This window comes from Lycium barbarum, chromosome 3 (genome assembly GCF_019175385.1).
Source record: "Lycium barbarum isolate Lr01 chromosome 3, ASM1917538v2, whole genome shotgun sequence".
Lineage (NCBI taxonomy): Eukaryota > Viridiplantae > Streptophyta > Magnoliopsida > Solanales > Solanaceae > Lycium > Lycium barbarum.
This window is the reverse complement of record NC_083339.1, coordinates 88,985,015-89,009,697: the sequence shown is the minus strand read 5'-3', so window position 1 is coordinate 89,009,697 and position 24,683 is coordinate 88,985,015. Positions and strand designations below refer to the sequence as shown.

Here is a 24,683-nt window from a genome sequence, read left to right as displayed (position 1 = left end):
TTCTCAACTTTGACCTCATCATTATCATTGTGAAAACAGGTTCATCGTTGCTATCATAAGAGATCACGGAGCGATAAATCTCTGATTTTGGAAATACGAACATTTTGGAAAACATTTATGAATTATTAGGAAAGGGGTCATGCCTTGGAGTCATAAACATCTAACTTTTGAAAACAAAGAAGATATGGAAACATTTTTGAAGTCACAACATCGGAATCATGCCTTTGAAAGAAAGGGACGAGCCGTAACATACCTGTTCAGCCTCCTATTTTCTACGCTTATCCGTCCGTACTCGTAAATCTACATCTGAGAGAATTCACACTATCGTTTGACTCATCGTTGCAAACGTGTACTAAGCTTTCAATTTAAACTACTCTATATTCTGGCGAAAATCGGGCAACATCTCCCCTATTTATATGCCTAGCCCGAAATCATAATCCAACAACCAACAACACAACAACAATACCAACATCAACAACATCATTTCCAACACCAATATGTACCATAAAACAGCCCACACGTTGTTTTCCAACTTCCATAACTAACCAACTTACTACACAATTATTTAACTGCTTTATCTCCGTAAATAAGCCTTAAATAATACCAAAAGAGAAAGATTCATACCTTATTTTTGTTAAAACAGCGATATCTTTAATATCCACCTTGAATCCACCGCAAAACTATACTAGAATCACATCTATGCGTTTATCCGAGCTTCGATTAATACTCCGTCACTTGAAAATTGTTTACTTTTTGTTTCCCTCTCTCTCTCTCTCTTCAAAAATTTGGAAATTTCTGGGCTAAATCTGGTGAAAAAAAAGGGTTATTACCCTTTTTATAAGGGTCAAATTCGGGTCGGGGGTACTGTAACAGGTCGGTTACTGTTGCAGTACTGTAGCATGCGTTTCGGCTCTGTCAGCTGAACTTGTAACGTCCATAATTCTCTACTCCGATGTCCTATCGATGAGAATTTTCTTGCATTGGAAACTAGACTCGACGAACTTCATTTTAGTATTTTGTTTCACCTTAAAACACTTCATATGCTAAGAGATATTCGTCCCCTAAGTTGGACCAAATTTTTCACACAAAACATTACCCATCCTTTCTCCAAAGTCGTACTACTTCATTTCTTCCACTCATTTCCTTATAAAACCTTCCAGTATACCTTATATACATCCTTCACTTATTAAATAAACTTAATAATGCTTGCTCCGTATATTCTAAAGTGGTTTTACTTAACCCTAACTCAACGTACTTATGTTTCAAATTTGATAAGTGCTCTTCGAAGATACGGGGTGTAACATCCACGTAGCCCTCCATGTCATCAGCCTTAAAATTAACAAGAATAGAAGCAAAAGCTTCTACCAAACTTTCTTCATCCATTTTAAGTTCCACAGCTTCATCAACAGCATCAAATGAATCAATTATGGAAATACTCTTATAAGTACTTGGAAACTTCATCCCTTTACTTGCCTAGAAAATCACCTCTTCATCATTTACTCGACATTTGATTTCATTCTTTTCTGTGTCCATCAGCGCCCTTCCCGTACCAAGGAACGGTCTCCTCAAAATAGTGGGAATATCTTGATCAATAGCACAGTCGAGAATCACAAAATAAGCAAGCAGAAGAAACTTACCAACCCGAACCAACACATCATCTACAACCCCAACTGGCCTTTTTATGGACTTGTCAACCATTGTAGTCGTATAGTAGTCGGTCTAGGCATCCCTAATCCTGATTGCTTGTAAATAGAAAGTGGCATTAAATTAATACTAGCCCCATTACCACACAGAGCACGAGCAAAATCATGATGCCCAATAGAACAAGGAATGGTGAACGCTCCTTTATCTCCATTCTTCTGGACTGTAGTTGTTAAAATAATAAAGCTCACTTGATGAGTCAAATTCAATGTTTTATCTTGCACATACCTCTTCTTAGGCATCTCCTTAACAACATCCAAGAACGGCAAATTCACTAACAACTGCTTCAAAAGATCATAGAACTTTTGACACTCTGCATCTTCAGTCTTCTTCGCCAACCTTTGAGGAAAGGGTGGTTTGGATTTCAAGAGCTTAGTCAAAGGGGGAAGAGACCCTTTTCCAGTCTACTTGCTAGTGTCATCACCCACGCCAATCGTCTTGAAATTATCTGGAATATCAGTAACTTTCTCTTTAATCAGAACCTCATCAGCAATAATAGGCACATCAGACTGCACCTCTTCTTCTTCAGCGACCGACTTTAGATCAATTACTTTTTTTTTCAGCACTTTGAAGTATCTTACCACTCCTAGTGCTAATATCACAAGCACGCTCCACATTACCTCCCCTATTCCTACGATTTGGAATAGTATTACTAAGCAGCTATCCCTTTTGGGGAGGATAATATTCTTTATAAAGGTCCCTCATAGTGATTCCAGCTTCTGAATGGAAGTCGTATGAGATCCCACTATTTCAGTCAGCCCAGATAGAGTCTTTTCTGCTTTGTTTTGATTAGCTAGCAGCTCTTTAGCATGAGTTCTAGCTTCGAACTACTTTGATCATTGGATTGCCCCTTGGGTGGAATATGTGGATTGGAACTCTTATTTCCGAAGTTGTTGCTATTGTTTTAGTTCCATTGGTTCGTACCTCTACAGTTGTTATTGTAGTTCCTTTGATTGTTGTTGTACCCTTGTCCCCACTGAGGTCTCCATTGATTCTGATATTGGTAACCCCCGTTGTAGTTCTACCTTGGATACCCCCCTGGAGAGTTGTTCACATAATTAGCATCTTCAACTTGCATATAAGGTACCTCTAGTTATGGACCCTCTTGGACTTGATACATCCCCTTGGGCATTCCTTGAACTTCTTCATTACATGTTAACCTTCTTAGTCTCCCTCTCAACAAACTTCTTAGTCAGCAAGGAAATATTTGTTGCCAGCTGAGCCAAAGTTTATTGTGTCTCCTGATTCTCTTTCACTATATTTTGGATCATTGGAGCCCCACACGGTAGACTATCAGCATTACCCGAGTGCCATGCCTGATTATATGTAGTCAATCTATCAAGCAAATTTGTGATTTGGTTATAAGTCTTGTCCATTGTTACACCTCGAAAAATTCTCCGTTGATGCACAGTGAATAGACTAATGAAGAGCACAAAGTATATTGTATTTCAATAAGTAAGTAATGACATTTGATGACCCTAATTGAGATTTGCATCGACATTCGGAGTAAGAGGAGAATGTTTGCCAAGAAAGGGCAAGGCATACGATGTGTATCGGAAAGGATTTACGAGTAACAAGTTAATGATGATTTAATAGTGTCTTGGAGAAGAATTATAACGTCCCTTAGATCGTTAATGAGGTGTTAAACAAGTATTAAGAAGGTTCCGTAAGGATTGGAGGTCAAACGAAGTGACGAGAACAAGATAAGAGAAAATATGGGTTACACGGCCGATTATACGGTCCGTATAATGTTATACGGTCCGTATAATTGTTATAGCCCGTATTTCGTACGTCCGGAAAATTCAAGATAATGGGGAGAAGTTAAGAATAAGACTATGTTTCAAAAATTATTTTAATATACGAGTTGTTGAAAATATTATTTATGAATATTGTTAGTGTGGAAATATTGAGGAAGACCAAGGGCGAAAAGGGAAATTGGCAAAATGGCATTATGGTAATTTTGTGGAAATGCTAGGGGCAAGAAGGTAATTTCACAAGATTCAAGAAAAGAAAAGAAAAGAAGAAGAAAACTCTAGAAAAGGAAAAATAGAAAAAGAGGAGAAAAATCTAGAGAGGGGCATGTGCCCCTCACATGCTACTATAACTATATATATATTATGGATGACCAAGCTAGACATATAATTCATATCTCTCTCTGTAGAAAATTCAAGAAACATGGGAAACAAAAAAAAAGGGGGCCATTTTCGGCCAAGAGTAATGGAAAACAAGACCAAGATTTGGCCATCAAAAAAATTGTTTCTCCAAGCAAACCTACTAATTGAAGGGTGCTCATTAACGTGGAAGCGTTATTGGAAGCGTTAGATTGTCCGTTTTCATCCGTGACCAACTTTAGGCAAGTTGTGGAGTGAAGAAGAAAGGTAAAAATTTAATCTTATTTCTCATATGTTATGGGAGTTTTGAACATGTTGGAATATGTAGAAATGAATAAAAATTCATGGAAGTGTGTATGTTGATGTGGCCGTGTAGGTGTATGTGTGTAGGAGTGATGAACTAGCTCTATTTAGCATGTTTGGTTGTTGTAGTGTGTAGAAATGAATGAAATACATGGAATTATCTATGTTGAAGTTGTAGCCGTGTGTATTATGTAGCCGTGTATGTTGTGTTATTTGAAAAGATTATGTCAATTTTATGTAGTATGTTGATGGTTATAATGCATGGAAAAGGATGGAAATTCATGGAATTGTGCATGTAGTGTGTGGGTATGGTGTTGGCCGTATGGTCCCCCTTTTGTGTAGTTGAGAATGAATAAATCGTCGTTAGTATTTTGGTTGTCGTCGTTGTGAGTTTTATGATGGAAAATGAAGTTTTAATAATCCAAGATAAGATTATAATCGTGTGGGCCGCATTGGAAGGAAATGTAGTCTTGATGTGGTTTCTTGAATTTATGAAATGAAGTTGTAAATGTATGTATTGTGACATAATGTGTGAATTTGGAAGGAAAGAATGTGTTTGGTGTTGTTCTCGGGCTTGGGGACAATTCCGGGTGAGTTGGAACCTTGCTTGGGTCGTTTTGGAAAATTTTGTGGATTGTTGGAAATGTTATGGAATCATGTTTGAATGGTTTTGGATTGATTATATATCTTGATTTGAACGTAATTGGAATGTCGTCGCATATTGCGAAAAAAAAGGTTGTTGACGTTAAAGTGCGTTTACATTAATGGTCGATGTTGTTAGAATGTTTGTTGTCATCGTTGTTGATATTGTGGCCGGGTCAAATTCCCGGATTGTTGTTGTTGATTGGGCTGAGCCGTATTCTCGGGGATGGGGTATTTACAGGGGAGATGCTGCCGAAATTCCGGCAGAATATAAGTGAATGTGTTTGAAAGGTTAAAGCAAGTATATGATAATGGAACTAATGAAGGGACGAACTTTCTTGCATGTAGACAAACAAGTGGGATGCACAAGCGTAACTAGTTGGTCGCAGCACAGGTATGTAAGGCTTACCTTTTCATTCTCTGGCATGTCCTAGAGCCAAGTAAGGTATGATGTGATATGCTGCCTTGGAGTAACTCTGTTCTGTGATTCTGAGACTGGTTATGATTCTAAATCACTTCTTGATCTGAGTTTATGATTCTGGTTCATCCTTTGATATAAGTAATTTGATATAAGTATTTGATATAAGTATTCTGATATTCGCATTTTGATATAAGTATTCTGATGTAAGTGTTTTGATATAAATATTTTGATATAAGTATTTTGATGTCAGTCCTTGATATAAGTATTTCGATATGAGTATTTTGATATAAGTATTTTGATGTAAGTATGCTGATATAGGTATTCCGATATGAGTATCCTGATATGAGAATTCCGAAATCAGTATCCTGATATGAGCATTCTGATATGTTTATTCCGGTTCGAGAAACTTCTGTAAGATTTAATGTCCCTAACTTCTTTATACGATCTCGGATTGCTCTGAAATGTTCGAAGAGGTTTCTGTATCAAGATGTCCAAAATTTTCTTATACGTAAGTATGGTTCCAAAAATCTCTATTTGATCTGATTCGTAAGGACATCCGAAGGTGCCTGATATGACTATGACTCTGATCCTCCGAAAAAGGCTTCTGAAACGCTTATAAAGCGTTCTGTACTTCAAACGCTCGTAATTTTCTCATACTACGTCGGATTGACCTGAAATCTGTTCCGAGCCTCCAGGTATCGGTAAGTACACTGGTCTGTCGAGTCTTGATTTCTATGCATGTGGTTTCTCACGACTCTGCTCGTGCATGACTCAATGTATCTTTCACTGCGTCCCGGGCCAGGTTCTGTTATGTCCTCGTGTGTCCGCTACGATATGATTCACTGCGTCCCGGGCCAGGTTCTGTTATCGTGCGCATTCCCCTGCATTGTTCACCGCGTCCCTCATAGGCGGGCCGGGCTCTGTTATACGGTATGATGATATGATGATATGGGGTGGTGGCCAGGATGGCATATGATCTGTCTGTTCATCGCGTCCCGTACTAGAGGGCCGGGCTCTATTACCGCGCCCCTCACTGGAGGGCCGGGTTCTGATATATGCATATATGATACATGAATTTGACATATGATGATTCTGTTTACCGCGTCCCTTATCACAGGGCCGGGTTCTGTTATACACATATGTGACATACGATTCTGAGTATTCTGTACGTTTTGTATTCCGTCTGATATGTGACATCATCTGAGTAATCTGTACGTTCTGTATTCCGTCCGATATATGACATCATCTGAGTAATTTGTACGTTCTGTATTCCGTCCGATATATGACATCATCTGAGTAATCTGTACGATCTGTCTTCCATCCGATATATGGCATCATCTGAGTAATATGTACGTTCTGTATACCGTCCGATATATGACATCATCTGAGCATTCAGTACGTTCTGTACTCCGTCTGACTTATGACATTATCTGTGTGTTCTGTACGTGCCACACTCCTTCTGATGTCTGATATCGGTATGTGCGATCGGTGTCTGGAAAGTAAGTATGTCGGCATTCTGTATGCTCTGTATGATTTTGTTACGCTCTGTATGATTTGTACGGTCTGTATGATCTCTGTCTGAGAAGTAAGTAATTCGGCAATCTGGATAATATGCTTACCCTTGGTACTGTTTGTTTCGATTATGGTTCTGCTTCTTGTATTCTATGCCTTACATACTCAGTACATATTCCGTACTGACCCCCTGTTCTTTGGGGGCTGCGTTTCATGCCGCGCAGGTACTCCCAGACGAGACAAGGACGCTATAAAAGATATTTCAGCAGTGGTGGCGAACTCCATTTGCTCCTGGAGGACTGCCAAGTCAGTGTATGGTATATGTGTTGTGGTTTCTGTATGGTGTTAGAGACTTTGCAGACAGCGTCGTGGGTATAGTATGTCAGTCTGTAAGCGGCTCCGTCAGCCGATATATCGGTCTGTGTTATGTATTGAATTTTGTATGACTATAGATTTGTTCGCTTGGAAGCTTCGAGAAAGAACATTTCTGAAAGAAAGAAAAAAAAATTTACTATGTATTTTATCTGATTTGATTTAAAAGTTTGACGTAACTTTATGTGCATCAAGTGTCTGAGGGTTCGCTCGGCCCTAAGTAAGGGTCGAGTGTCCATCACACCCTAGTAAGGTCGGGGTGTGACAAAGTGGTATCAGAGCAGGTCTGTCCTAGGGGTTGTCTGCAAAGTCGTGTCCGGTAGAGTCCTGTTTATGGTGTGAAGCGCGCCACATTTATAAACAGGAGGCTACGGGACATTTAGGGATTGTTGACCTTCTTTCTGTCATAGATCGTGCGATAGAGCCAAGCTATAGGAAATGAAATTTCTTATGTAAGCCTTACGTACGACGGAAAAGGTAAGTGGTAACACGGAAAGTCATAAGGGTAAGTATTGACGTATTTGACCCGTTACCTGGAATTGGCAGTTTCGGATGGTCAGAATGTGACATAGCTGTATGTTCTGTAAGGTGATATTGATATTTGCCGTGTACAAGAGGATGGCATAAGAGAAACAAGGTCTGATGGAGGGTTCAGAAAGTTGACAATAGATTTTGTTACAGATTATTATGTAAAAGCGGTGAGTAGGAAATTCGAACGGACTGATATCCGGACATTTATGAAGTAAGGGCAACGAAGGTGTATCTGTTATCATTAGGGGTCTGGGAACCTAGGATGAAAGGTACTGATACACGAAAGTGAAGGGTGAGCACCAAGGACCGAAAAGAGTAAAATGGTAATTATGGAAGAAAAGACGTGCCACGAGGGTGTCCCGGGATCTGTAGGACCTCGATTAGTCCCTAATCATGTAGTAAAGGTCATGCGAGAAAGTGGACCCGAAAATATCAGCATTAAGGCATCGGATTCCACTAAAGATTCGAGGTTAAGCGTGCTCAGGTGGGAGCAATTTCAGGATGGGTGACCCCCCTGGGAAGTAGTTGGGAAAATTTTGTAAAATTAAAAATTTAAAGGAACAAATGGAAACCTAGAGTAACCTAAGTGAATGTTATATCCCGTATTTTTGAACCTCGGAGTATCTGCTGGGGTGGGGCCCACACACCGAGATTTTTTTTGGAACATCTGAAAAGTCATATGAATCACATATGTAAAGTTAAACACAACTCATGAAGTACCCTTGGACCAAATCAAAGTGGAAACCCTCCAAACGAATATTTTTAAGAAAACGTTTTCGGGTGACCTGACTTTGGGGGGGCAAAACCTGTATTATAAGTTTGGAATTTCGAAAATACCTTGAAATAGAAGTTGTAGATAATTGAATTAGCTTTCCATCCATAGGTCGTGGGTTCCCAGGTGACGTCGGTACAAGGAGTTATGAACGTTTTAAGGTCGAAAGGTCAGTGGGCTAGGCCCAACTCGGGACCAACCGAGTTGGCCCAAAAAAAAATAAAAAACAAATTTAGGCCCAATGTTTAAGGGGTGGCCGGCCAAGTGAGGCCCAACCCATGGCTTTAATGAGTATTTCCATGTGCTAATTAATTATAAAGGGAACAATGTGCCTTAGAAGGTTCAAGAGACTTAGAAGAGAAAGAAGAGCAAAACAAGAGCAAAAAAAAGAAGACCATTTCGGGTTTGAGGTGCAAAAATTCACCACCAAAAATCTTGCTCCTAAAATTTTTCTTTTGTGGTTTTCCTACTAAGTTAAGGTTCCTTTGTAACTTGGTATAGTTGGATTGGAGTGGGGAGCATTAGAATCACCAAAGTGATCACATCTCCAAGTGAAGAAGACTTGAAGAAAAGGTAAGAATTTCTACCTTTTTATTGTGTTATGAAGTTTTGATTGTGTTGTAGTATATAGAAATGTGTTGATTGTATGGAAAAATGGAAGTTTCCAAAGTGGGTGTGTGTTGTAGGTGTGTAGCCGTGGGTATGCACAATTGTATAGCCACAATGTGTTGAATTTATGTTATATTCTAGTTGTGATTGTGATGAAATGCATATGGGAATTGAAAGTTGGATGAATTTAGTTGATATTGGAAAAAATAGACATATGGCCGTAGGGTGTATATGGTTTGGGATAGAAAGGAATTGAGTTGTTTAGTGTGTTAAAGTGTTGTTGTGATGTTTGTAATGTAAATGAAGTTAGAATGATATAAGTTTGTATTGAATTGGAATGTAGAAACTTATGTCGTTTTAGTATGATTTTCCGACATTAAGGAAATGAAGTTGTTTGGTTGCTAATAGTGATGATCATTGATGAATTTGGAAGTTGGAAACTTGTTATGAAGTTGTATGCCAAAGATTTGATGTTTTGCATAAGTTATGACTTTGGCGGAAAGTTGTATATTATGTATATCGAGTGTATATCTTGAGGAAAACGATATGAAATGTTTCTAGAACTATATGGTGATGATCATGATTGTTGTTGAATGTGAAATTATTGATCTTAGTTGAAAGTTGGGTTGAATTGAAGATTATGTCAACTTGTGAGAAAAATGACTAGTTGAAGGATATTTATGTTTTTAATGTTCATTGTTGATATTGATGTTGTCGTTTGGGTTGTTGTTGATGATTTCTAGCCGAGTTGAATTCTCGGGGTGCTATATGTATAGGGGAAGTGCTGCCGAAATTTCGGTAGCCAAATATGCATTAAGTTGAAACTTTGGTATTCATAGCTTACAATTGGTAAACTTGACCAATTGCAGTTTTTCGACGAAACGGGAAGTGAGTTTGGAAAGGCTTAAGGAGCGTGAAAGGTATGTAAAGCAAACCCAATTCTTCCCTTGGCATGCCCTTAGTGTATTAGGGTCGGATCCGGGCCTCGAAGGACCTCTTGGCCCTCGGAATCCGCAAGACAAAATTTCAGTTTTTCCTTCAGTAGAATTGAACCATTTTGATACGCTTTTTTTTTCTGAAATTATGGAATTGTGCTCTAAGTTACTCAGAAAGTCATAGAATGTCTGTATAACCTTCGTAGATGATATTATATGTTTAGAGGGCACAATTTGAGCCCGCCGCCTTATTTGTTCTGAGGCGAGCCCACTATTTACGGTTTTGCCCCTAATGTGTTAAAGCTTCCTTTTTAAGCGATTTTTGAAAGAAATGTTTTAATTACCCTACTAATCGCTTAACGAATATTATTTTAAATATTCTGTTAAATATTATAAATTATTTTGACACTCGGAATGACTTCGGGAAAGTTATACTTCTGTAATTTATTATGATATCCGAAATACATTTATTATGATTCCGTCCGACTCCATTGGATTGGTTTGTCTTTGATACGCTTCATCGAGTCTTTGAAAACATTTATGATATTTTTAAATTGCATTAGTCTCTCACTACTCCATTCGTGGATGTCCCAATGCTTCCCACACTGAGCCCGGGCCAGGATATGTTGTCAAGCGTAATTCTCTGCGTTGTTCGCCGCGCCCCGATGTGAGGGGGCAGGTATACGCGTACATGGGTCTGTGGAGTATGATGTGCCATGTCCGCCTATTCTGATCTGATCTGTTATGGCCATTCTGATATGACATTTTATGATACGGGGCCACGCCCCCTTTTCTGATTCCTCTGTATTGTGGCACCAGTGTCGGGAGGGTGACCACGTTCTGTCTGCCGAGTCCCGTGGCAGGGATCGGATATGATATGACATATGTTTCTGTACACATTCTGTCTGATTTGGAAATATGCATTTGACACTCTGGATTTTGTACCCATTTTCTGTAATCATTATGATTTGACTTCTGTGATTCCGCTTTACATATTCAGTACATATTTCGTACTGACCCCCTTTCTTCGGGGGCTGCGTTTTCATGTCGCGCAGGTACAGACGACAGGTTTGCTGATCCGCACGTTTAGGATCACATTTCTGCTATTTTGGGGCGCTCTCTTCTACAGAGTCCATCTTTTGGTACAGTCTGTCACTGCTATCTGGATATGTACTTTGTTCAGGGTATGACGGGGCCCTGTCCCGTCTTATGATTATGATATGTTCTGTAGAGGTCTGTGGATACATCTGTGTGGGTTCTGTACACATGTTTGGGATACTTTGTTCTATGATGGCCTTATCGGCCTATGTGTGCCAAGTCTGCTTTTTCTGATAAATTCTGTAGCATCCACTAATATTATTATATTATTATTCTGATAATATGCTAATTTGGGTATCGGGTACGTATAGGTGCCTAGCTAGGGCACTGGTCGCGACCCACGGGGTTGGGTCGTGACAGTGAAACTATGGTATATGGGATGGCTGGAGACCATAAGAAGACGCTGTTATATCCCATATTTTTATACATTGGGACGTTTTAAAATAAACGCAACAAGTTAAAGACAAGACTATCTTAAGGTACGAAGTAGAGATTTTAACTTCCGGTTTCGTTTCGAGTCACAATTCACCTACAATTTCGTTGGCATGAAAGTATTAATGGAAAATGGGGATTAAATTAACCATGGTTAGATTAATAAGTGGGATTGGGAACAAAAAAATCAGCCCATTATTTAAAGCCATGTTTGGCCGTGTAGAATAATGGAGTGGTCAAAGATTCTTGACCCAAGTTAGTGTAGTACACATGGCCAAAATATGGAGTGAATACATAATGTGAAAAAAATCTTATTCACTCCACATTCCACAACTCATTTCAACACTTACAAGTTGAAAATACATAGTGAGAGAAAGAGAAGCTCTCGGCTAGAGCTAGCCGAGAGTGGTGAGGTGAGTTCAATCCAAAAAAAAAATCAGCTTTCTTCCTCAAATCAACTCCTCATTTAGTGTACAATAATATGTAGTAGTTGTTGAAAAGAAACAAGGAAGTGTAGCACCTCAATAGAGTTGAAGTTTCGGCCAAGGTGAAGAACAAGATTGAAAGGTAAGAATGCTTATTGTTCTTGTGTTGTATGATGATTTGAATGTATAGTTCATGCATGTTGTTGTTGGATTGTTGTTGTAGTTGAAGTAGAGAGTGAGCCGTGAGTGAGGTGAAGTCATGATTGATTTCATTTTGCATGTATTGTTGATGAATTGAATATGTACCAACATAGGTAAATGAACAAAGATTGTAGAAGTTGGTTGTGATGTTGCATGTTGGATATTGGGCTGTTTTTCTTGAATTGAAAATGAGCCGTGTGTTGAAGGTTCTAATGAAGTCATGCTTTATCTTCTTGAACATGTATTGGGAATGGATTGAATGTATTGTAGTTGGATAAACGGATAAAAATCATGAAATCGTGGGAAGGGTGTTGTAGCCGTGAAAAAGGGACTGTTTTAGGGGAGATTTAGGGACTGTTTTGTGTCACCTTTGGATTGTTGTTGTTATGGACATTATGGTGTATTGTATGCATGTTGAATATGTGAATTGAGGTGTTAAAGAAATGAATTATGTTGAAGTGTATAGGCAGTCCAAAACCGTGGACAGTTTTGATGTTAGAAGTGAATTTGTGTGTTGAATGTTGATTCTTGTTGCAAACGTTTAGTGAAAGTAAAGTACATTGATTCAAGTTGAAACTGAAATGATGGTGGGCTGTTGTAGGAATGATAATGAGGTTAAAACAGTTCCAAGAATCATGAAAGTAATGTCATTAAACGTGTTGTTGTGGTTGCAAGTTAAAACTGGAAAATTGCTAAGTGAGAATGGAAATGCTATGTGTGTTGTTTAGCCGTGTGTATGAAACAGTTTTGAATGGTGTAGGGACTTCCCAAGCTCCCTAAGTCATGTTTAAACAAGTCTTGATTAATATATGAAAGAACGATTAGCAATGTTAGCTTGTAACGCTAGTTGGTTTGAATGCGAACGAAACGTCGTTTAATTGTTAGAAAGGAATTGTGAGTGTCACAATACGTATTGAATGCCCTTGTAGACTAATTGTAGATCTTTATATCTTGATATAGGATAAGTGTTTTTGGGCAGCAAGTACAAGTTAGAATACAACTAAACGCTAAAGGTATGTAAAGCCTATTCCTTCTTTCTTTTGGCATGTCCTAGACGTAAGTATGAAACGATATGAACCTTGGGGTAAATTCTATTCTCTAGTTCCATGCATGACTTATGATTCTATATTTCATTAAGGCCATTGTCATGTGCCTACAATATGAGTGACTAATGAATAATGTATGAAGGTTCCTATTCTTAAAGGATTGCACAATTAGAGACATACTTGACTTTCAAAAGCTACACCAAATTAAAGTGATATATGTACATGAAATCTGAAACGTTTCTTATGATAGGTTGTTATGAGACTTGAAATGAACTGAAAATGAATATCATTTTAACAATTTAGAGCTGGTCAGTTGCTTATCCATTGAGTCTCAAAAGATGAATTGCATATATGTGGTTGCTTATTATTCTGCTCGTGCTTATCGCTATATCCTTCACTGAGTCCCGGGCCAGGATACGTTTTCGTGCGCATGTTTACTATATTATTACCGAGTCCCTCATTAAAGGGTCGGGACACGTTATATATATATATGATGATGATGTGATGATATAATGATATGATGATATGATGATGTGATGATATGATGATATGATGATATGGAGATGATGGCGGCCAGGAGGGCATATTCCTTATTACCGAGTCCCTCAGGAAAGGGCCGGGACACGTCTATGTTTATGTTATGATGCTATGATTTTAGATTACCGAGTCCCTCATTAAAGGGCCGGGACACGTTATATATGTTATATACAGAATGATTATGCAGCTTTGATTACAAAACTCTATAATGATAATGATATGACATTGATACAGATGAATTATGCTCATAGGCAAGTTTTAAGAAATTCTGGTTGTTGCACTGAGTCCTACATACTTTGTCTCCTTATGAGTCTATTACTACATTTCATGCTTTACATGCTCAGTACATATTCCGTACTGACCCCCTTTCTTCGGGGGGCTGCGTTCATGCCCGCAGGTACAGACGCTCGTTTCGGAGATCCGCCAGCTTAGAATATCTATTCAGCTATTTTGGACTGCTCCCTTGTTCCGGAGCCTAGCTTGTGGTATAACTCCCTTATGTTGTATTCATATGTGTTTGTTTGGGTATGGCGGGGCCCTGTCCCGCCATATGATACGGTCATTACTCTTAGAGGTCTGTGGACATCGGTGTGGGTCTGTTTGTAGTTGTTGATGCGTTTTATGTCTATGGCTTATGTTTGGGGCGTACCCATTCGTAATGGCAGCCTTGTCGGCTTGCATATATATGTATGTTTGGTATTTTGTATATCGTGGCAGCCTTGTCGGCTTGCGTAGTAATATATATATCTATGTGGTTATTTAAAAGTGCAACTCCTCAGGAGACAGGTGCCTAAGACACACAAAACTTTGACAGATTTAAAATACTCCCTATCTTTTATATACAAATGAGATCATGACATGCTAATTGTAAATGACTATAGTTAACAGACAATATGAGTGTCCAACTCGGGCACTAGTCACGGCCTACGGGGTTGGGTCGTGACAAAAGTGGTATCAGAGCGGTTCAATCCTCGGAGTGTCTACAGACCGTGTCGAGTAGAGTCTTATTTATCGATGTGTTGTGCACCACATTTATAAGATGTACCTAATTGCTTGAGTATTAATGTTCTAGCATCCGAGACTTAGTAAAGAAATCAACCCAAAAAACAACGAAGTGAAACACATAGAAAGAGCATAATAAATGTTTGTTACCATCTCAAATAAAAAAGAGCATAAAAATCATGAATTTGTTTTTGAAGAGCATCAAATAGGATAACTAAGGGAGAAGATATATGTCACGACCCAACCCCGTGGGTAGTGACTAGTGCCCGAGCTGGACACCCGTACACACTCATTTACCAGAATCGGCGTACAAATGGCTTATCCAGATACGAAGATCAGACGTCGTCTCAAGCAGTCGCATATAAACAAATGTATCACACAGAAGCCGGCATGGCTGTCATAAAACACACTGCCCCAGAAATATATATATATGGATATACATACAAGCCGATAAGGCTGTCACAGCAAATGGAACAGCTTAAGACATAAACCATATTAACATAATTGGACATCAACGACCCATGACCCACATACATGTCTATAGGCCTATAAGAATAACAACAGAATCATATGATGGGACAGGGCCCCGCCGTACCCCTGAATATATCCATACATATATATAACGGAAGAGTCTATACCAGAATGTAGGCTCCAGAACAAGGGAGCACTCCAAAACAGCAGAATAGGTGTACTAAGCTGGCGGGTCACCAGAACGAGCGTCAGTACCTGCGGGCATGAAACGCAGCCCCCCGAAGAAAGGGAGTCAGTACGAAATATGTACTGAGTATATAAAGCATCAAAAACAATAATCAAGATCATAACTGAAATAAGAAGTATGGAAAACGAGTACAGAGATCAGTATACCAAAAAGCTTGTTTTTGAGACACAAATAATGCATTTAAAAATCATGCATAGGGCTTAGGAACGTGGTCACCACTCCGACGCTGGCGCCACAACACATCATACTCCAGAAGATTTCATATCTCCGTACAACCCCGAAACACATCATAACATCACAGCACATCATACGCCATAACACATCATAACGTCGTATATAGGCGGTATCCGGCCCCCCTAGCGAGGGACTCGGGGAACCGTAACACATCATACTGCCGAATATAACATAGAGCGCACGATGACAGAACCGGCCCTTGACTCGGCGAAAGATATAATAACAGTATGCACGAGCATAGTAGTGAGAAACTATATGCACATAAAATCAATTTTTAAGATTCGATAGATATATACACTAGTCGACGCTTGAAGATCATAAACACGTTTCCAGTCAATCCGAGTTAGTATAAGAAAGTTATGGACAGGCTTTAGGATCCTCTAGGAACGTATCGGAGCGATCCGAGCTCGTCTATGAAAGTTACGGACATTATTCGACATAAAACTGTTAGGAATAAAAATTCTTTACACATATTTTTTATCCAATCATACAAAAGACACAAAGACCATAGTTCGACTATATTAGGAATACTAACATCGAGAAGCGAATAAGAATCGTGGACATGCTCGGATCTTATGAACAGAGTTACCCCAAGGCTCGTGTCATATCTTACTTACATCTAGGACATGCCAAAAGAAAGGAAGGGTAAGCTTTACATACCTTGCCCGCTTCCTAAGCTAATCCCAACTCAAGTCTCGGGCTCCCCAAGATCTACAACAACATCATTAAGTTCCAAACGTTAGCTACAAGTACTTAGGAATTCAATCCTAAGCTAGCACTTGTCTACAAAAATTTGGGCAGCATTTCCCCTATAAATTCAACAACCCCGAGAATTCAACTCGGCCAAATCATCAACAACAATACCAACAACCATATTAACAACATCAACAATTAATTCAAAACACATTCTAACATTAGCAACTCCCTTTTACATAATTCGACGGCATTCCATTTACATTCACTTCAACTACATACAATCAAGCTAACACCAATGCTCGCACACTCAAACACTAATCTGAAACCATTCAAACAAAACTCAAGAACACTTCAAACAATTCACACAATATTCAAACTAATCTAACCAATATGCCACTCCACCCGAAAACTTCCAAGTCCACTAGGAACAACCACAACACATTTCCTTCTTTCAAATTCATGAACTACACCAACAATTCACACACTAACAACATTATTTTCCATAAATACAAGAGACTACATTCAAATCACATTGGCTTCTAAAACAGCCCACAACAATTTCAACTTCAATTTGAATCATTAAACTCTCATTTTCATCATAGAATCCATGACGACAGCAACAAAAATACTAGATAAAATTAGTTCATTCTTTGCCATACAAGGTAGCCCATATTCGGCCACCACCCCCAACACACAAATTTCATGGCTTTCATCCATTTCCACACACTACAACATGTTCAAAACATTCATAACATAAGAAAAAGAGGATTAAACCTTACCTTTCTTCACTACACTTCTCAACTTGGCTAGGGTGGTAAAGTGCACAAATAAGTGTTTTGCTTGCTCCAACAACTACTTCACGTTAAAGAAGACCTTCCAATGGGTTGAATTGCTAGAAGAAAATAATTTTTTGTGATCAATTTTTCATGGACCTTGTTCGGCTATGCCATGGCCGAAGGGCTCTTTTTTTTTTTTCCAAGGTTCTTGAATTTTCTAAGTGTGGAAAAGATGATGAACATGAGTAATAAGTCATCTAATATTACATATATAATTCATCCATGTGGCCCAAGGCCCACCCCACCTTACACGGCCACTTGGCCATTTTTGTTCAAGAATTTTAAGTTTCCATAATTCACTTTTAACCCCAAATTTTCCTTAATATTTCCATGAGCCACCTTGTGAATTTCCCTTTTTACCCCTAGCTTTTCTTAACATTTCCACATCAAAAAATTTCATAAACAACTTGTGTGTTAAACAAGATCAAAATATAGCCTTGCCCTTAACTTATCGCAATTATCTTGAAATATCCGAATGTACAAAATACGGGATATAACATCCTCCCCCCCTTTAGAACATTCGTCCTCGAATGTTGAATTAGTTTTATAGGGTCTTATAAATACTTCGGGGGAATTTCCTTTATAACTATCACACACAATCCACCTATCAATCAACATAACCAATTCAGAAATTTAAATTACCTGTAGATATCGGAAACAAGTGAGGGTACTTCTTCTTCATCTCTTCCTCAGCTTCCCAGGTTATCTCCTTTCTGTTATTGTTCCGCCACAATACCTTAACAGAAGCCACATCTTTAGTACGCAGTCTTTTCACCTGACGATCTTGTATGGCTATCGGCTGTTCTTCGTAGGACAGCTCCTCCGTCACCTGGACATCGTCTATGGGAAATATTCTGGAAGGGTCACCAATACATTTGCGAAGCATCGACACATGGAAGACCGGATGCACTGCTTCTAGATTAGATGGTAAGTCTAATTCATAAGCGACCTTTCCTACCTTGCGGACGATCTGATAAGGTCCAATATACCTCGTACTGAGTTTTCCCTTCTTGTCGAATCTCATTAAACCTTTCATGGGTGACACTTTCAGAAATACCCTATCGCCAATCTGGAATTCTAAATGTCGACGTCGATTATCCGCATATGATTTCTGTCGACGCTGAGTTGCTAGTAACCGTTCCCGAATAAGATTCACTTTATCCACTGTTTGCTGAATCATGTCTGGGCCAATTAACTTAATTTCGCCCATATCGAACCAGCCGATCGGTGACCTGCACTTCCGGCCATACAGGGCCTCATACGGTGCCATCTGGATGCTGGAATGGTAGCTATTATTATAAGCAAATTCAATAAGTGGCAAATGGTCGTCCCAGCTACCCTTGAAGTCAATAACACAGGCCCGTAGCATATCTTCTAGTGTCTGAATAGTACGCTCGGCCTGTCCGTTAGGCTGCGGGTGAAATGCGGTACTAAGACTTAGAAAAAAGTTGGCGCAATGGATTAGAAAAACCCATGACACAGAATGAGGACTCATGTAAAGACCGAGGAGTTCGATTATAAAGGAAATAGGGTAAAAGATAAGGAATGGGCATGAAAAAAAGGACAACTATAAGAGCCCCCCCCCCCCCCCCCCCGAAGTATTATAAGACCCCATAAGATCAGTTGAACATTCGAGGACGAATGTTCTAAAGGGGGGGAGGATGTTATATCCCGTATTTTGTACGTTCAGATAATTCCAGATAATTGCGAGAAGATAAGGGCAAGACTATTTTCCAAAATTATTTTAATGTATAAGCTGTTTATTAGTATGGAAATGTTGAGGAAGGCTAAGGGTAAAAAGGGAAATTCACAAGTGGTTCATGGTAATATTAAGGAAGGCTAGGGGCAAGAAGGACATTTCACAAGAAAAAAATTCAAGAAGGTTCAAGAATGAACCACCATGGCCGTGTGGTATATGAGTCCCACCCATGGCCATGTGTCCATATTTTTACTTGAAGGGCCTAATTATATATATACACATAAGTGGTCAAGTAAGACATATTCATCTTTGAATTAAGAAGCTTGTAGAAAAAAAAAAAAAAAAAGAGATAGAAGTCATTCGGCCATGGCTTCCAAAATTGAGCCATGGAAAATTGATCAAGAAAAATTATTTTCTTCTAGCATTTCAACCAAGTGGAACGTCCCTAACAACATGGAGGAGTGGTTGGAGCAATCAAATCATTCATTTGTGCAATATATACCCCTAGTCGAATGAAGAGATAAGTAGAGAAAGGTATGTGTTCAATCTTCTTTTACATGTGTTATGGGTGATTTGTACATGTTGTAGTGTGTAGAAATGAATGAAAATCATGAATTTGGTGTGTTGGGGTGTTGGCCGTGTATATGTTATGTTGTGTAGGAATGATGAACAAATTTTTATTTAGTATTTGATTGTTGTAGTTGTGGATTCCATGATGAAAATGAAGGTTTGGTGACTTGAAATGAAGTTGTAATCGTTGTGGGATTGTGGTAGAAGCTAATGTGATTTTAATATAGTTTCTTGTAATTATGAGAATGAAGTTGTTAATGCATAGACTATTGTTATAGTTCATGAATTTGGAAGGAAAGAATGTGTTGTTGTTGGTTATGTTGAGTTGAGAAGGGTTCGGGTGGTAGGTATAATTTATGAATTTGAAAGAAGGAAATATGTTGTTATTATTCTTATTGAATTTGGAAGGTTTCGGGTGAAGTGGTATGTTGGTTGGGTTGTTTGAACATTATGTGAATTGTTTGAAAGTTCTTGAACCCTGTTAGAATATATTTTGGATTGATTGTTGAACTTGTTAGTATGATTGTTGGTATTGTTGTTGATAATTTGGCCGAGTTGAATTCTGGGATTATTGTTGATAGATTGGCCGAGTTAGATTCTCGGGGATGGTGTATTTACAGGGGAAATGCTGCCGAAATTTCGGTAGAATATAAATGAACTCATTTGAAAGACTAAGACAAGGATATGACGATGAGTCTAATGATTTTGTCGATTCTCTTGAATATAGACTAGCAAGCTTGGACAATTAAGCATAGCTAATAGGGCGTGGAACAGGTATGTAAGGCTTACCCTTTCTTTCTTTTGGCATGATCTTTGTGAAACCAACATGACAAAGTATATGTATGATTTCAAAGAAACTCCTATTCTTAGAGCCACTAGGAATGCTAACGGTCTCGATTTCCATAAGCTGTTTCATATGGTTTTGATGCGTATCTACGATGTCCGAAGTTCTGTTTGATATGTTTCCGAATGGCATTCGAAAGATAATTGATATGACTAAAGTTTTGATTTTCAAATGCTAGCACGTTCGATTATTCCATTGAGTCTTTGATATATTTTGATATGTACGTATGGTTCCAAAAGCTATATTTGATTTGATCCATAACGATATCCCAAAGGTACTTGATATGATTGTTGCTTTGATTTTTCAAAAATGGCTTCTGAAACGTTCGTAGAAGGTTCTGTACTAAAACATCCATAACTTTGTCATACTAAATCGGATTGACCTGAAACATGTTTATGATCCTTCAAATGTCGGTAAGTGTGCGTATCTATCGAATCTTGATTTATGTGCATATGGTTTCGCACTATTCTGTTCGTGCAAGCCTCAGTATGTCCTTCACTGCGCCCCGGGCCAGGTTCTGTTATCTTGTGTCTTCCTCTGCATTGTTCACCGCGTCCCTCTCCCTTGCGGGCCGGGTTCTGTTATATGTACATCTGTATATGATGACATGATGATATGGGGATGGCGGCCAGGATGGCATGTGATGATTCTGTTCACCGCGTCCCGCAATAGAGGGCCGGGATCTGTTATATGCATATATGATATATGATTTTGACATGCATTGATGATTCTGTTCACCGCGTCCCTCACTAGAGGGCCGGGATCTGTTATATGCATATATGATATATGATGTCGGCTTACATGATGACTCCATCCAACGCGTCCCTCACTAGAGGGCTGGGATCTGTTATATGTATATGATGACATATGACATCGGTATGCAAGATTTGCGTTCGGAAAATAAGTACCTTGGTATTCTGGTTAATGTACTTACTTTTTGTACCGTTGTTCCGATTATGGTTCTGTTTTCTGTATTCCATGCCTTACATACTCAGTACATATTCCGTACTGACCCCCTTTCTTAGAGGGCTGCGTTTCATTCCACGTTGGTACACCCAGATGAGTAAAGGACATTGCTAGAAGATGCTTCAGCTGGATTGGCGAGCTCCACTTCCTTTCGGAGTGTTGCCGAGTCAGAGTACATATATTATGATTTATGATTAATGTTAGAGACTTTGCAGACAGAGTCGTGGGTAGGGGATGTCAGTTTTGTAAGCGGCTCCATCAGCCGATGTGTCATTCTGTATTATGCGATAAATTCCATATAATTACAGATTTTGTTTGATTTGAGAACAACGAAAAAGAGTATTTCTGAAAGCTTTACTATGTATTTCATTTTATTTGATTTAAGAGTTCAAAGAGACTATGTGTGTAATAAGAGTCAGCGGGTTCGCTCGGCTCCGAGTATGGGGTCGGGTGCCCATCACACCCTAGTAAGAACAGGGTGTGACAACCAACAACCATATTAACAACATCAACAATTAATTCAAAACACATTTCTAACATTAGCAACTTCCTTTTACATAATTCTACGGCATTCCTTTTACATTCACTTCAACTACATACAATCAAGCTAACACCAATGCTCGCACACTCAAACACTAATCCGAAACCATTCAAACAAAACTCAAGAACACTTCAAACAATTCACACAATATTCAAAATAATATAACCAATATGCCACTCCACCCGAAAACTTCCAAGTCCACTAGGAACAACCACAACACATTTCCTTCTTTCAAATTCATGAACTACACCAACAATTGACACACTAACAACATTATTTTTCATAAATACAAGAGACTACATTCAAATCACATTGGCTTCTAAAACAGCCCACAACAATTTCAACTTCAATTTGAATCATTAAACTCTCATTTTCATCATAGAATCCATGACGACAACAACCAAAATACTAGATAAAATTAGTTCATTATTTGCCATACAAGGTAGCCCATATTCGGCCACCACCCCCAACACACAAATTTCATGGTTTTCATCCATTTCCACACACTACAACATGTTCAAAACATTAATAACATAAGAAAAAGAGGATTAAACCTTACCTTTATTCACTACACTTCTCAACTTGGCTAAGGTGGTAAAGTGCACAAATAAGTGTTTTGCTTGCTCCAACAACTACTTCACGTTAAAGAGGACCTTCCAATTGGTTGAATTGCTAGAAGAAAATAATTTTTTGTGATCAATTTTTCATGGACCTTGTTCGGCTATGCCATGGCCGAAGGGCTCTTTTTTTTTTTTTCTCCAAGGTTCTTGAATTTTCTAAGTGTGGAAAAGATGATGAACATGAGTAATAAGTCATCTAATATTACATATATAATTCATCCATGTGGCCCAGGGCCCACCCCACCTTACACGGCCACTTGGCCTTTTTTGTTCAAGAATTTTAAGTTTCCATAATTCACTTTTAACCCCAAATTTTCCTTAATATTTTCATGAGCCACCTTGTGAATTTCCCTTTTTACCCCTAGCCTTTCTTAATATTTCCACATCAAAAATTTTCATAAACAACTTGTGTGTTAAACAAGATCAAAATATAGCCTTGCCCTTAACTTATCGCAATTATCTTGAAATATCCGAATGTACAAAATACGGGATATAACAATATATATGTACTCGAATTTCTCACAATTGCTCGTTTCCTAAAATCAACCCAAAACAAGAAGCTGCCCGAGAAAAAAAGCATCAAATACTATGATTGAAGAGAAAATATATACACACTCAAGTTCCTGGGTTTCGACATTTTAGAAACTGAGAATCTCTTTGAGCTAGATCATGCTGTTAGGGTGGACGGTCAAATAAGACAAAGATCACTTAATTACTGGGGAATAAATGTGCATGGATGTATAGTTGGATTCATCATTATCAGTATTCATTTCAATGGAAAAAATCTAGAATTTAACTTCTTATGTCCATTGATGGTATAAATGAGCATTTACAAAATCAGTGTAATTTAATAAAAAGAAATCGCTTACACTATATCAAAAAGTAAAGCTATAAAAACCCATAAAAATATCTAATTTCATGGTCTAAGAAAGGCTTCGACAAATCTTACCTAGTAGTAGTTCCCATAGTTTAGAACAGAAATATTTAAAAGCATAATTGTTTTATTTTGGATTCAACATCTATATCATTATCTATACCTCCATAACAGGATATTGATAAGCTTTATCCACTGATATTTATATTCTTTACTGTAATCTGATTAACTCTTTTAAGTTATCCATCCTTTTATTAAGATTACAAAGTTTGTGTATGAGAATCAATAAACCAAGCAACCCAAAAATAAGAGAAGCATACAACCGAACAAGATGTTCTCAAATCTCAATCATATTCTCTAAATACCATTGATAAGAAAAATTACCTCTTGGTAGAACACTTTTGAGTCAAATAGGGTACGAAATTCAATGAGAAGTTGTTTAGTTCTTCAACCTACAAAACAAAATAATGAATTGATGATTTACTAATGATGACTACGAACAAATATGAAAACAATAACACTAGAAATCAATCACTAGAGCAAACAACATCTATTTCACAGAAAACCCATTTCATTATTTTTCTATGTTTTTCAAAAAAATCCTTCAGTAGAAATTTTAGATTTTAAAGAATATTACCACTAGAAATCAATCAATAGAACAAACAACATCGATTTCATAGAAACCCATTTCTCTATTTTTCTAAGCTTTTCCAAAAATACTTCAGTAGAAATTTCAAATTTTAAAGAACATTACCACTAGAAATCAATCACTAGAACAAACAACATCGATTTCATAGAAACCCATTTCTATATTTTTCTAAGCTATTTCAAAAATCCTTCAGTGGAATTTCAGATTTTAAAGAACATTACCACTAAAAATCAATCAATAGAACAAACAACATTGATTTCATAGAAACCCATTTCTATATTTTTCTAAGCTTTTAGAAAAACCCTTCAGTGGAATTTCAGATTTTAAAGAATAATACCACTAGAAATCAATGACAAAGGAAGGGATTTAGTCCCACACCTGTAGAATGCAAAGAGACAGAAGAAGCCTTCACCGGAGAAAAAATCTTCCCCGGAGAAGAAGCAGATGTTGATGTTGAAGAAGACGCCCTTTGTTGGTGTTGAGTTCTAAAGCCTTTATTGTGTATACACAAATTTTTTATACCCAGAAATATTTTGGGTTTACTTTTTAATTAAAAATAGAAAAACTTTGGCGGGTGAGTGAAATTAGAGGGAAAATAATTAGGGAAAAGGAACTGTCGCCATAGCCTTTTTTTTTGGAAAGAACCGTTGCCACAGAGCAATTTACTGCAATGAGTTCCACAACCGTTGCCATATTTAACACTGTGGCAACAGTTTTATGACTAATGCAACGGTTGTAACCGTTGTTATAGACTATCTATTGCAACGGCTACAAATCCGTTGCCAA

The 24,683-nt window shown here is 38.2% G+C and overlaps 1 long non-coding RNA gene across 2 annotated transcripts in view; it reads right to left on the bottom strand.

Moving 5' to 3' along the window:
- Positions 1-24,392, bottom strand: part of LOC132633943 (uncharacterized) — a 33,248-nt gene extending 8,856 nt beyond the window's left edge. For both annotated transcript variants that reach the window (XR_009579952.1, XR_009579953.1), the window contains exons 1-3: positions 24,276-24,392; positions 23,633-23,700; positions 15,289-15,376 (exon numbers count right to left, since the gene is read on the bottom strand). This is a non-coding gene — a long non-coding RNA (uncharacterized LOC132633943). The remainder of the gene's footprint in view (positions 1-15,288; positions 15,377-23,632; positions 23,701-24,275) is intronic.
- Between the last annotated feature and the right edge of the window lie 291 nt (positions 24,393-24,683).